This window comes from Molossus molossus, unplaced genomic scaffold (assembly GCF_014108415.1).
Source record: "Molossus molossus isolate mMolMol1 unplaced genomic scaffold, mMolMol1.p scaffold_m16_p_7, whole genome shotgun sequence".
Classification (NCBI taxonomy): domain Eukaryota; kingdom Metazoa; phylum Chordata; class Mammalia; order Chiroptera; family Molossidae; genus Molossus; species Molossus molossus.
In genome coordinates, this window is record NW_023425401.1 from 28318773 (window position 1) to 28331694 (window position 12922).

The following is a 12922-nucleotide window of genomic DNA, read 5'->3' on the forward strand; positions in this document are numbered from 1 at the left end:
GAACAGGTTTTGTATCTTCATTCTATCAATGTCAATAAGATTGTTATTCTATGTTATAATTTTGCAAAATGCTGCTAATAGAGTAAACAGAGTAAAGAATAAATAGTATCTCTCTACATTATGTCTTACTAGTAAATGTAAAGCCACTATATCTCAAAATAAAAAAAGTTCAATTAAACCCATCTGTAAATCTGAGAGAGAGAGAGAGAGAGAGAGAGAGAGAGAGAGAGAGAGAATAAATGTTCTAATATTCCCAGCAAGAATTAAAAAAAAAAAAAAAGATATAGATAAATCAAGACAAAATTTCCTATTTCAGAGAGTAATTACAAGAGGCAGAGTTATCTTTTTTTATACTTAGTGAAGAGAATAGATTTGGAAGAGATTTGGTTTGGAGAAAACCCCCTCAGGCAAAGAATATTCTTTATTTTCAAGATGGATTGCTTTTTAAGAATAACGCATCAAAGCATCTAAAATGGAGATCTGCGCTCACAAATTGCTGGGAATTTTATTGTTATTGTGATTTTTCTCTTTGCTAAAGGGTTGCATGTAACATTTGCTTTATGGTTTTGGTAGAGAGGCAGTAAGAAAGAAGTTCCTGTGTCATAGACTACTGTTTTGTCATGAACAAAAATCTGCAAAGTATTATTGGGTATTATAATAAATGCAAAGGACTTGATTCTACGCTTCAGAATTGAAAGTGAATGCCAATCTTCCTACCACAAAAGAAATAAGTAAATCATAAGCAGAGAAATATGTAAATAAATGAATAGAAAGTTACATGGTTTACATTGCAGGTATTATCACTTGTCAAAGTAGAAAGAGAAAGAAGCAACTGAACTCTTCACCATTCCGTTTACTATTTTATTCTTTTACCAAGTAAATATCCATTAAATATGGGTGTTAGGGGCTAATTTTCCAGCAGGAACACCCAGAAACAGACTTGGAAAAGGAAAGAATGCTCTTTTTAAAGTGTAAAGGAATCCATGCATTTATTGATTTTCTTGTCTTTCCTTTTAAATTCTTTGAAATATGATCAAAAAATTGTCTCCATTTTATACACCACAATTTTATTTTAATAGCTTTTTCTCCACAACAGAGTCAGATCTCTGCCTTCCTAGCTAAAGAGGGAAAAGCTGTCTCAGAGGGAAAAAACAACTGAGCTAACGCCAACTCTAAACCACCATTAAATGTGTGAACACTTGAAAGGTCAGAGAAAGGCCATCTGGTGGATCAACACTCTGTGCCTTAGCTACTCTGCCCAGCGGGGCCTCTCTGGGCACAACGGATCTAGATGACATGGTTTATCATTTTCACTCATCTCTGAGGCATCGCCCACCTTCCCCCATTTCCCTTTTTATTTTCTATTTTCCTGTTTCACTTATTTGCTTTCCATCCCGGATGTATCAGTGGTATTATGTTACCTCCTAGTTCCAAAAGCCAAGGAACACCCTTCTGAGAATTCATGGAATATTTAGGCTCTTAAAACATGTGTATTTTAACTAGTTTCTGATACTTGAATTCCATCGACTAACTTCTTGCCGGATATCAATCAACCTAACATGGGGAAATGTCCAGAGATGAGAAATTTGCTCTCTGTCAAAAGGTTCTTTGCAATTATTTTTAGATAGCTCTGACAGGTAGATGTAGCTTTTTAAAATGTAGGTGAATATGTGCCCAATGCTTCTAATTCTACTCTCTTATCTCAAGATAAGTTCATTCCGATCTTATTTGACAGCTTGCCTAATACTTGAAGACAGTAAACATATCTACCCTAAATTTTCTCCTTATCATGTCTCCCCTAAGTCTTCTTGTCCCACTTCATTCTAAAATGGCTTTAAAGTTATTTTAGGTTCTTTTTCCTTCCTGATTTTTACCTGTTGGGTAAGCAACCATCATTCTGCAATCTTCTTAAAGAACCATATCCTTTGGTACATACAGTATGATGGTCACATAGGAATTCAAATTTGGCACTAACTCTGTGGCCTTTGTAAGTAGCTTACACTCTTATGGCCTTAATTCCTTCATTTGTAAAATAGTGATCACACAAATATCTATAAGGGTTTTATGTGAATTGAATATGGTCATATATGCAAAAAAAAATTAAATTGGCTATCAGATAGTGCTTATTAAATGTGAGCTACCATCATCATTATCCTTGGTAAATTTTTAGAAGAGTTTGGTGAGACAGAATGATTGTAATGCTCATTCTTTGCTAATTTTCTATAATGTAGTCTAAGCTCTGATTTGACTTTTGATACTTAAATAACATATAAACCGCAAATCTATAAGAATTGGTCCAATGGATTAAGGTTAAGGATACAAAATGTTGATGGAAAAGCTGGTCTTGAAGCAGATGCGAAGAACTAGTAGAATTAAGAACAGAGCAATGGTCCGGTCAAGATGGCGGCGTAGGGAAACGCAGTATCGTGTTCTCCCACAACCACATCCAAGTTACAACAAAACTACAGAACAACCATCATCCAAAACCGCCTGAAATCAAGCTGAATGGAAGTCCTACAACTACGGAATTAAAAAAAAAAAAAGCAGCCACATCCAGACCGGTAGGAGGGGCGGCGGCGCGAGGGGTGGCGGCAGCGGCCCGGCGGCGCAAGGGGGCTGGTCCCACACCCAAGTGTGGCGGAAAAAAATCAGGAGGCTCCCGCGGCTGGGAAGGTCCTTCCTGAGGACTGAGGGGCCCCCGACCCACACCAGGTGCCCCGCTCAGGTTTCCAGTGCCAGGAAGAGAAGTCCCCATAACTTCTGGCTGGAAAAACCAGCAGAAACTGAGGCTCAGGGAAGCTGACCTGGCTGAAGCCACAGGCAGCTCCCTAAAGGGCCCGCGCACGGACTTATCGGACTCTCTCCCTCTAAGCTTGGAGGGGAGGCAGCTCGAGGGGCGCCAGAGACACACAGGGAAGAACTGAGCTGTTTGGCACTGGAGCAAGCGCTGGAGAGGGGGCTTCCTCGGGGACAAACGTGCTGTCAGAGGCCTTTGTTCCTTTGGTGAGCCCTTCCCTGGGGCGGCAGACAGTCGCCATATCTGGGACTCCAGCAACCTGGCTCACACTGGTAGCCCCGCCCTGCTGACTCCCTGAGGCCCCGCCCCGCCCCGCCCCACACAACTTTCAAGCCCACCCAAGCTGTTGCTACCTGCTTAACCATAGGATTGGCCTGTCTTGGATCCTGCTTCAGGTTTTTCCTAAATTCTTTCAAACGAGCAGCATCGGGTCTCAGCGAGCCCCATACCTCTCATTAAGTAATACACAGAAACAAACACAGGGAGGCAGCCAAAATGAGGATACAAAGAAACAGGTCCCAAATGAAAGAACAGAACAAAACCCCAAGAAAAGAACTAAGCGAAATGGAGATAAGCAACCTAACAGATGCTGAGTTCAAAATACTGCTTATAAGGATGCTCAATGAACTCAGTGAGGGCCTCAAGAGCATAAAAAAGTACCAGTCAGAAACGATCGCTGCACAGTTAGAAACGAAGGAGGCTTTAACTGAAATAAAGAATAATTTACATAGCTTCAATAATAGAGTACATAAATCCAAGGAGCAAACCATCGATTTGGAATATAAGGAAGCAAAAAACGCCCAACCAGAACAGCAAAAAGAAAAAAGAATCCAAAAAAATGAGGATAGTGTAAGGAGCCTCTGGGACAACTTCAAGCGTGCCAACATTCGCATCTTGGGGGTGCCGGAAGGAGAAGAGAGAGAACAAGAAATCGAAAACCTGTTTGAAACAATAATGGCAGAAAACTTCCCTAACTTGGTGAAGGAAACAGACATACAAGTCCAGGAAGCACAGAGAGTCCCAAACAAGATGAACCCCAAGAGGCCCACACCAAGACACATCATCATCAAAATGCAAAAGGTTCAAGACAAAGAGAGAATCCTAAAAGCAGCAAGAGAAAGGCAGCTAGTTACCTACAAGGGAGTTCCCATTAGGCTGTCAGCTGATTTCTCAAAAGAAACTTTGCAGGCCAGAAGGGAGTGGCAAGAAATATTCAGAGTGATGAAAACCAAGAACCTACAACCAAAATTACTCTATCCTGCAAAGCTGTCATTTAGAATCGATGGCCATATAAAAACTTTCCCAGACAAGAAAAAGTTAAAGGAGTTCATCACTACCAAACCGTTATTATATGAAATGATGAAGGGTCTTTTTAAAGAAAAAGATAAAATGTATGAACAAACAAAATGGCAATGAATACATATCTATCAACAATGGAATTTACAAACAAAATGAACAGGAAGAACAGGAACATTCTCATAGATACAGAGAACATTTTGTTGGTTGCCAGTTGGGAAAGGGGTTGGGGGAATGGATGAAAAAGGTGAAGGGATTAAGAAGCACAAATTCATTGCTAGACTGACAAACCTCAAAGGGAAAGGGGTTGGGGGGGTGGGAGGAAATAAACCAAAGAACTTATATGCATAACTAATGGACACGGACAATAGTTTGGGAAAAGGTGGGAGGGGGGCGGGAGTGGGGAGGAGGGGGTCAATGGGGGAAAAATGTGGAACATCTGTAATACATTTTACATCCAACAATAAAGATGTGGGGAAAAAAAAAAAAAAAGAACAGAGCAATGCCAGGATTTTTTTTTTTTCTTTAATTAAAAAAATATGGGTACAGGGGGTGTGGCCCTGGACCAACACCTAGTCTGCCTAGTTGAAACACAAAAGACAAATAACTGAATAGAGGGAGATAATTTTAAAAAGGCTCATTGAGACCGATCCCGTTATGAAACACTTTGGACTCCCTTCCAGGGGGAGTTGCAGATGGAGCATGGTCTATGCCCACTCTAGGTGGGTTTCAGACACAGCTAGAAATGATGGGGTGGGGCAGGGGGGGATTGGATATTATTCTCGTAGTAATGCTTCTGGAGTTTTCAGTTTTTCAAGTAGAAACCAACCATTTAAGTTAGTTTAACTTGAATTTTCTGGTACTTGTAATTAAAAAAGGACAAGGGACCATATAACAGTGTTAACAAAAAATATGGGTTTGACACCAAATGGAACCAAATTAAGTCCCGGATCTGCCATTTAAAAGACAAATTTAATTAACCTTCCTAATCTCTTCATCTGAAAAAAAAGTTAAGAAGGCATTTGGAAGGATCATCCCTGGTTCCAAATAGAAGATATGGAGTAACATTATTTACCTAAGGAGAAGATGAAAATATCTGAATTGTCAGAAGTGAAGAGAGACATATATAACAGTACCTTTTTTGGGTCACATTTACCTTAGCAAAAAGTTTGTATATAACTCTGACATTCTGACTAATTAGAACTACAGAAATAACTATGTAGTGAGCGTGTTACTATCTGTCCCTAAGTCCCCTGAAATGATACATTTTGGTCCCTGGTGAAAGATGCTTTCTTTGAAGTGGGTTCCTGCCCTTTGACCTATGGTGAATCTTTCTTTGAAAATATATTCTCAGTACCCTGGCTGGTTTGGCTCAGCGGTTGGAGCATTGACCTGCGGACCAGAGAGTCCCAGGTTCAGTTCCCGCTAGGGGTACGTACCAAAAATAAATAAATAGATAGATAGATAAATAAATAAATACATAAAATATATTCTCAGTATAACTATCATCTCTTTAGAAATTGTTAGGTGATCACGAGTGTGGTGCTATTGCAGGTTCTTTGCAAAGTGATTCAAAAGGAGCACAGACACTATCCTTTGGACAATTTTGTTTAGGGAAAACTTGAACTCATTCATTCTTTTCTGGTTCAGTCGTTGAGGACAATCTTCCCAGAGCTTTCGTAGCCATAATGTATGTTACTGAATCTCCATATCTGAATATGGGCCATGATTCTCCCACCATTACCTAACTGTACCCCCTTAAATAATTTTCTGTTGAATTGCAGAGTAAGCACAGAGAAGAATTGGACTTAGCAGCAAGGATAGATGTGAGGATTTCCATCACAACCCGACCTCTACAATGGAGGGAGCGGGAGTGCACTCATGAATGATTTCAAAGTGGGAAACAGAACCGAGTTTTCCATCATCACTCCCAGTTCCCAGGCGCGTCCTTGACAGCCTCGCCGGCGCTGCGGAATAGCCTAATAAAGAGGAGGAGAGAGCCTCATCGGTGAGATCATCATCCCACAAAAAGCTGTTATTTACAGATGAAGCAAACCTGTCCTTCACCACCCTACTACATATTTCTCCTAGCTTCACTTCTCAGACACAGTATTATTAGGAATGACATCTTGGCACAAAAAGTGCCAGTTCTCTAGTGCTGTAATGACATTTCTTGAAGTACTGTCTAAGAAAATGCTCTAGGAAATTGAGTTTTTTGTGGCCAGGTCAGTGACTCCAGAATAAAAGAGATAAAGTCACAAAAATTATATTTTACTACATGAAATTGTCATTGCTAAGAACCTGAAACTGATGTTGGTAACACTTTCTATTTACTTGTCAGGAAACAAGAACAACATGGGAAAGAAACCGTACTATTTCATTTCCTTCTCTACCCTGTAAAAGAAAAGGATTCTGCCTATAAACAAGTTGCAGGTGTGCAACGCAAAATAATGCAGCAGCCGCACAGAACAGAGATACATAAATGTGAGGATTGTATCATACCATAATTTTGAAAAAGGTAATTTCATGTCCATAACTACATGTGTAGATATGTATATTACGCCTTACCTAAATTTAGCAGTCATTAGTAAGATCACTTTCTAGGCACTTGACTATAAAATTTTAGGGCAGTGGCAGATAAACTTAAATAAGAAAACCTGGCCTCTGCATTCTACAAGTTGATAATTTGAAGTGCACTTATCTGAAAGGATTAATGGCTACAGTCGGTGCTAGCCACCTCATTCCCCATCTTCCTGGTGTTTCACGAGCCTTCTCCAATAACACTAGATTTAATGACCGAGATTTAATTTGATTAATGTTAAAATTTAAAATCTAATAAAATTTTATCAATTTAAATAAATCATAATGCTTAACTATTAATGAGGATTCAAAGATTAAATAAATCATAAAATTTCAGTGTTAATGACTGAAAAGGCATAATCCATTGAATTTCTTAATATAATGACTACACTTTCTCATAAAACAATACCAAAACGCACGACTGACATGAAACCCTGCACCTTGGCCATGTTCTTATTTCCCTCGCTGTCAACAATGGAGAGCAAATTTACATATTTTATTTTGAGTGGGGAAGAATTACAAAGAAACACTCGAATTTCTAATTAACTACATTCTCAGAATCTAATACATAGCAAATAAAACATGCTTCCTTTTTCTTTTTTTTTTATAGCAACAATGAGATATTCTGTTCTCAATCACATGAGAAAAGAGAGAGTGATGCACTGACTTAAAAATAGTGAATTACAAAGATTTATATTGTATGAGAAGAAATGAAAAGGACCTAAATATTTTGACAAATGGTAATTTTTCTAAATGCAAAAGCAATCAAACTATTCTCTTTTTTTGTTTTTTTTTTTTTAATCCTCACCAGAAGATATGTTTTTATTGATTTTTAGAGAAAAAGGAAGGGAGAGAGAGAGACAGAGAGAGAAAAAAACATCAATCAGTTGCCTCCTGTACATGCCCTAACCGGGAATCGAACCTGTAACCTTTTGGTGTATGGGACAATGCTCCAACAGCCGAGCCACCTGGCGAGGGCCAAACTATTCTTGTTGAACAAAACAAATTCATAAAGTAAAAATTAAAGTCTCTCATGTCTTTGACCACTCCTCTACATCAAAGAATTGATGTATCTATTATATTTTAACAAATCCCCTATGCTGTAACCAATCATTGTTTATTCTCATTTAATCTTTAGTTTGTCTTATTATTAGCAATGGTGTCATCAACATAAGTGAACACAGTTTTTATACACACATGTTAGTTTTAAAACACTGAATCCCTGGAATTGAAACTGTTGAGTCTATGAGGTTTGCACATTAAGAAATCTTGACATATATAAACCAAACTTAAAATTTAACTTTACATAGCCACAGTGTATGAGAGTCTTTCTTAATTTACTAAAACCTATTTATCAAGTTTCCTCTTTTTTTGCTAAGATGGTTAAAAAATAATTTTTAAAGTATTTCATCATTATACATCTATTTAATTAAGGAGATGGAGCTGTTTTTTATATGCTTAACAGTTTTTATCTTTCTTTTTCTGTGAACTGTCTTATGTTTTTGTGCAACTTTTTATATTTTTATTTTTTAATTAAAACTATATTTAGGAAAGTGAAAAACATAGCAATACTATTCCCAGTAAACAATAATAGTGACATCTCTCAATATTTCTTTATTTTTAAGAAATAAAGGCAGCAGTGATACTGTTGAAGCTCCTCACTTCCTCCTTCAAGTTTCTGCCCCCTTCCTTCTCCCTTCCCAGACCCCAATTCGTTAACACACATTTGCATGTATGTTTTCTATCTTTATATGTCTACTTATATATGGCATATATAGTGTTTTATTAATTTATATAAATGTTACCATAGAGTATTTATTGTCCTGTAACTTCATGTTTTATTCAATATTATCATCCATTAGTGTTGCAACTGTAGACCTACTTCACGTACTTTAATTGCTATATATTTTCTCATATATGCACATCTCGTTAAAACGACAACTGTGTTGTTTTTCTATTTGTCTCTTTAAAAAGAAATGAATATGTGTTATATGTTTCCTTGAAAGGTATGTGAGAGATTCTCTAAGGCAATGCTTTTTATTTATTTAAATTTTTTTTTTTCTTTATTGGTTTTAGAGAGAGAGGAAGTGAGAGGAAGAGAGATAGAAACCTCAATGAGAGAGAACACCAACAGGCTGCCTCCAGCATGCCCCACACTGGGGATCAGGCCCACAACCTGGACATGTGTCTTGACCAGGAATCGAACAGGTAACCTCTTGGTGCATGGGTAGATGCTCAACCACTGAGCCACACTGGCCAGACTAAGGCAATGCTTTTTAAATGTTAATCTTAATAGACGTCACCAAGGGATCTTGTTCAACTCTAGGTTCTGATTCAAGTTAGGGGTGGAGCTTAAGAGGTTGCATTTCTAATAAACTCCCAGGTCATGCTGCTGCTGCCGCTGGTCCAAAGACGTCACTTTGAGATGCAAGAGTAGCATATAACTAGAAAAGAATTTCTAGTTACAGCGTGTATGCATTTTCACTTTTACCAAATATTCCTCAAGCATCCTCTAAAGAATTTGAACTATATTTAGTACTAGCAGAAGTGTTAGAGAATTCCACCCCTCCTTTGCTTCTCACCAACACTTAGCGTTGTGATACATCTTATTTAAGAGTGCAGCATGTTAGATCTGGGATTTTCTTTCAGTCTACTGAAGCCTATTCTGCAGATTTCAATTCATTTTATTTTGACTAGACCCTAGTTTTGTTTCTTTCTTTGACTGGATCACACATTGCTAGAAGTAAAGCAGTTTCTCTTCAAAGAAAACAAGAAATTGCTGGTAATGTCTATTGTTTTAATAATAGTTCTATTCAAACCAGTCACTCTAGAGTCTAGACATTCATTACATTTTCATCTACTCCAAGGGATGAGCCAAAACTCCTGCCTTGGTTTGCATTTCTTGGTGACTGGCATCAACATGAGTGAAAATAAAAAATATATTACTGTGTGTAGATGACAATTGTCACCTGATTGACAGCAATTATAAGGTGCAATTGCCTTTAGGACACACTTTGCTTTCAAAGGTGCTTAAATTCCTCCCCCCCCCCCACCAAAAAAAAAGGTGCATTTCATCATAGATTATAGTGAAAGGCTGATTATCCCAACACTATTTATTGAACAGGTAATTATTTTTCCACTGACTTGGGTTTCTCTTATCATATTCTAAGATGCATACATGCTCAGGTCTTCCATGGAAATGTCTATTATTTTTATAGATCTATTTCTCCATTCCTGCATCAGTACATACTGTATTATCGCCCAGAGTATATGTCTTGATAACTAAATGGGTACTAAATAACTAACTAAATCATCACAACACCCCGCTCCCTTTGTTATTCCTCATGTTGATTATGATCTTGGTTCTTCTTAGATAGTTACTATTTTATATACACTTTAAATTTAGCTTATCAAGTTCCATACCAAAATCATATAGGGTTTTTTGATGGGAATTGGAGTGAACATTTGCCTAAATGAGAAAAAAATGACCTCTTCATAAAATTGAGCCTTCTCATTACTGAATATTTTTCACATTGTCTTACATATCCTTCAGTAAGATGTAAACTTTCTTTCTACTGCTATTTTGCACATCAAGAAAAATGAATACAATTTTTCCTATATTTTCTCATTAGAAATGCTGGTGACAAAATATAACTTTTTTGTGTTATTCCTGATATAAATCACAATTTTTTAATTATGGTATTCTAATTATATGTCTAGATTCTTTTGGATGTTCTATGTAGACACTATCATGTCCACAAGAATCAACAGTCTTACCCCTTCTCTTTTCTCGCTCTCCCTTTACACCACCTTTTCTCATCTTTCTTTAATTTCTTTGTCCCAGTACCTTTGTTACAATATTGAATGAAAACAGCCATCTTTGTCTTGTTTCTGATTTTGTTGAAATACAACTAAACCCTTAATTTTGTGGATCTCAATTTAACAGACTTTAGATTTAATGGACAAAATTTCTGGTCTGTATGTCATGGGTGAAAATTAACACCCCGCCAATTTTGAAATGCTTTTAATCAAGATTTGTTCATAATTAAATTAAAAGGTTATTTTTTTGTTTTAATTCACTGTTATTTTTAACAAATGTCTGCGTATTTAAATCCAAGAGTCACCACTCATAATTAATGTTCAGAGAATGATTAGCATGTGATCACACTTTCTGCAGTAGTGTTAGCCTGCCAGAGGATGTTCCCACATGCGACAAGCCACACCCCATGTGCAACAAGCCATGCCCCATGTGCGACAAGCCACGCCCCATGTGCAACTGTTCACTAGCAGTGATTAGTGAATGCCGCATTCACTAGACCTAGTCAATATAAATTTAAAATTACAGTAACACATATAGGAAACTTTTCTATGAAAGTAAACTCATCATACATACTTAATTTTAATTACACAAACACGTTTACATAAGTAAAAGCAGGTAACATATGCATTCGGAAAACCTCCTTTATTATATAATGGACTTTTGGTTTTAATGGACACCCCCATCCAAATTACTCCATTATATCAAGGTTTTACTATATTTGTAAAAAGCATAATTAATTTGCTATAGTTAAGTATACTTTACTGATTAAAAGCACACTCTTCCATTTAGAGTTGGCGTAACGTTTTGTTTTTTCCTGGGAAATTGTCCATTCCATCTGGGTTTTCAAAGAAATTAATATAAAAATATAGAAGCCATTATCGCCCCCTGGGCTCCATCTTTTTAAAATTTTAGCTTTGAGGTATAATTGACAAAACTGTAAAATGTTTAAAGTGTACATTGTGGTGATTTATATGTGTATACATTGTAAAGATTCCTTCATCTAGTTATATCATTCATTACTTCATATATATACATATATATATATATGTATATATATATATATATATATATATATACATATAGTGTGTGTGTGTGTGTGACAACATTTAATAACTTCTCTCTTCACAAATTTCAATTATACAATACAGTGTTACTATATATAGTCACCATGTTGTACATGAGATTCTCAAATCTTATTCATTTTACAGATGAAAATTTGTACCCTTTTAAATCATTTTTAAATACTATAAATGTAATTATTATTACATAAATATAGTACTTTTACTTAATTTAAGTTGGATAACCCTCCTGTATTCTGGGTTTTTTAGTATATATCTTCAGCATTTCCTCAGGAGCAAAATAAGTCAGAAAAAGTTAAGAACCATATGATTGCACTCATATGTGGGATATAAAACTGAAAGTAACAAATGAACAAACAAGAAAAACAAAAAGAAAACTCATAGACACAGACAACAGTATGGCGGTTACCAGAGGAAGGGGGGTGGGGAGGCAGTAAAGGGTCAAGGGGGTCAAATATATAGAGATAGAAGATAATTTGACTTTGGGCAGTGGGCACACATGCAATATACAGATCCTGTATCATAGAATTGTATATCTTAAACCTATATAATCTTATTAACCAATGTCACCCTAATAAATTTAATAAAAAATCAGCTTTAAAGATTTCTAGGTGAGAGAGTCTTAGAACTTATTTTATCATAAAGAAAAACAAATATATATCATGAAAGATTTTAAAAAAAAGAAAAGAGAAAAGAAAGATATAAGCAATAAAGAAATGGAAAAAACGAGTGCATATTGTAAGAAGTGCTGTGAAGATTATCTCCTGGTGAGTGAGATAGAGAATCACACGTGGATAGGGTACTACATACTTTCCATATTATGCTTGAGGAAGAACCCTCCAACATGGGGTACTTTAAGCAGAGTTCAGGAGCTAAAATGCAAAGAATAGTGTGTCTTTGCAAGCCAAGTAACGAGCACTTGCAAAGGCTCTGAGTTTGGAGCAGACATTTTAGGGAAATATGAAAATACAGGGGTATCTATAGTTCAGCCCCTGAGAGAGGGTGGATTGAGGTAGGGTGAGAGGAATAGAGTCAGGTCATGCAGAACTGTCTGTCCCAGAGTAAGTAGTTTGTATATTATTCTAAGAATCATGGTTAGCCATTAAAGAGTTTTAATTCATTGTGATTTGAGATCAACTTGCAGCAATGTGGAGAATCAATGGAGGGAAGAAAAAGAGAAACAGGGAGCTGGAGGCTGTGGTATAATCAGTGGCCAAGGAGCAGGTCGGAGCAGTGAAATGCAGAGAAAGAGATCAATCTGTGGTATATTCTTGAAGAAGAAACATCAGTAAGTACTGAAGTCGGGAGAGACAAGAATCAAAGCAATCGGAGGGATGGTAGGTTTGAGGA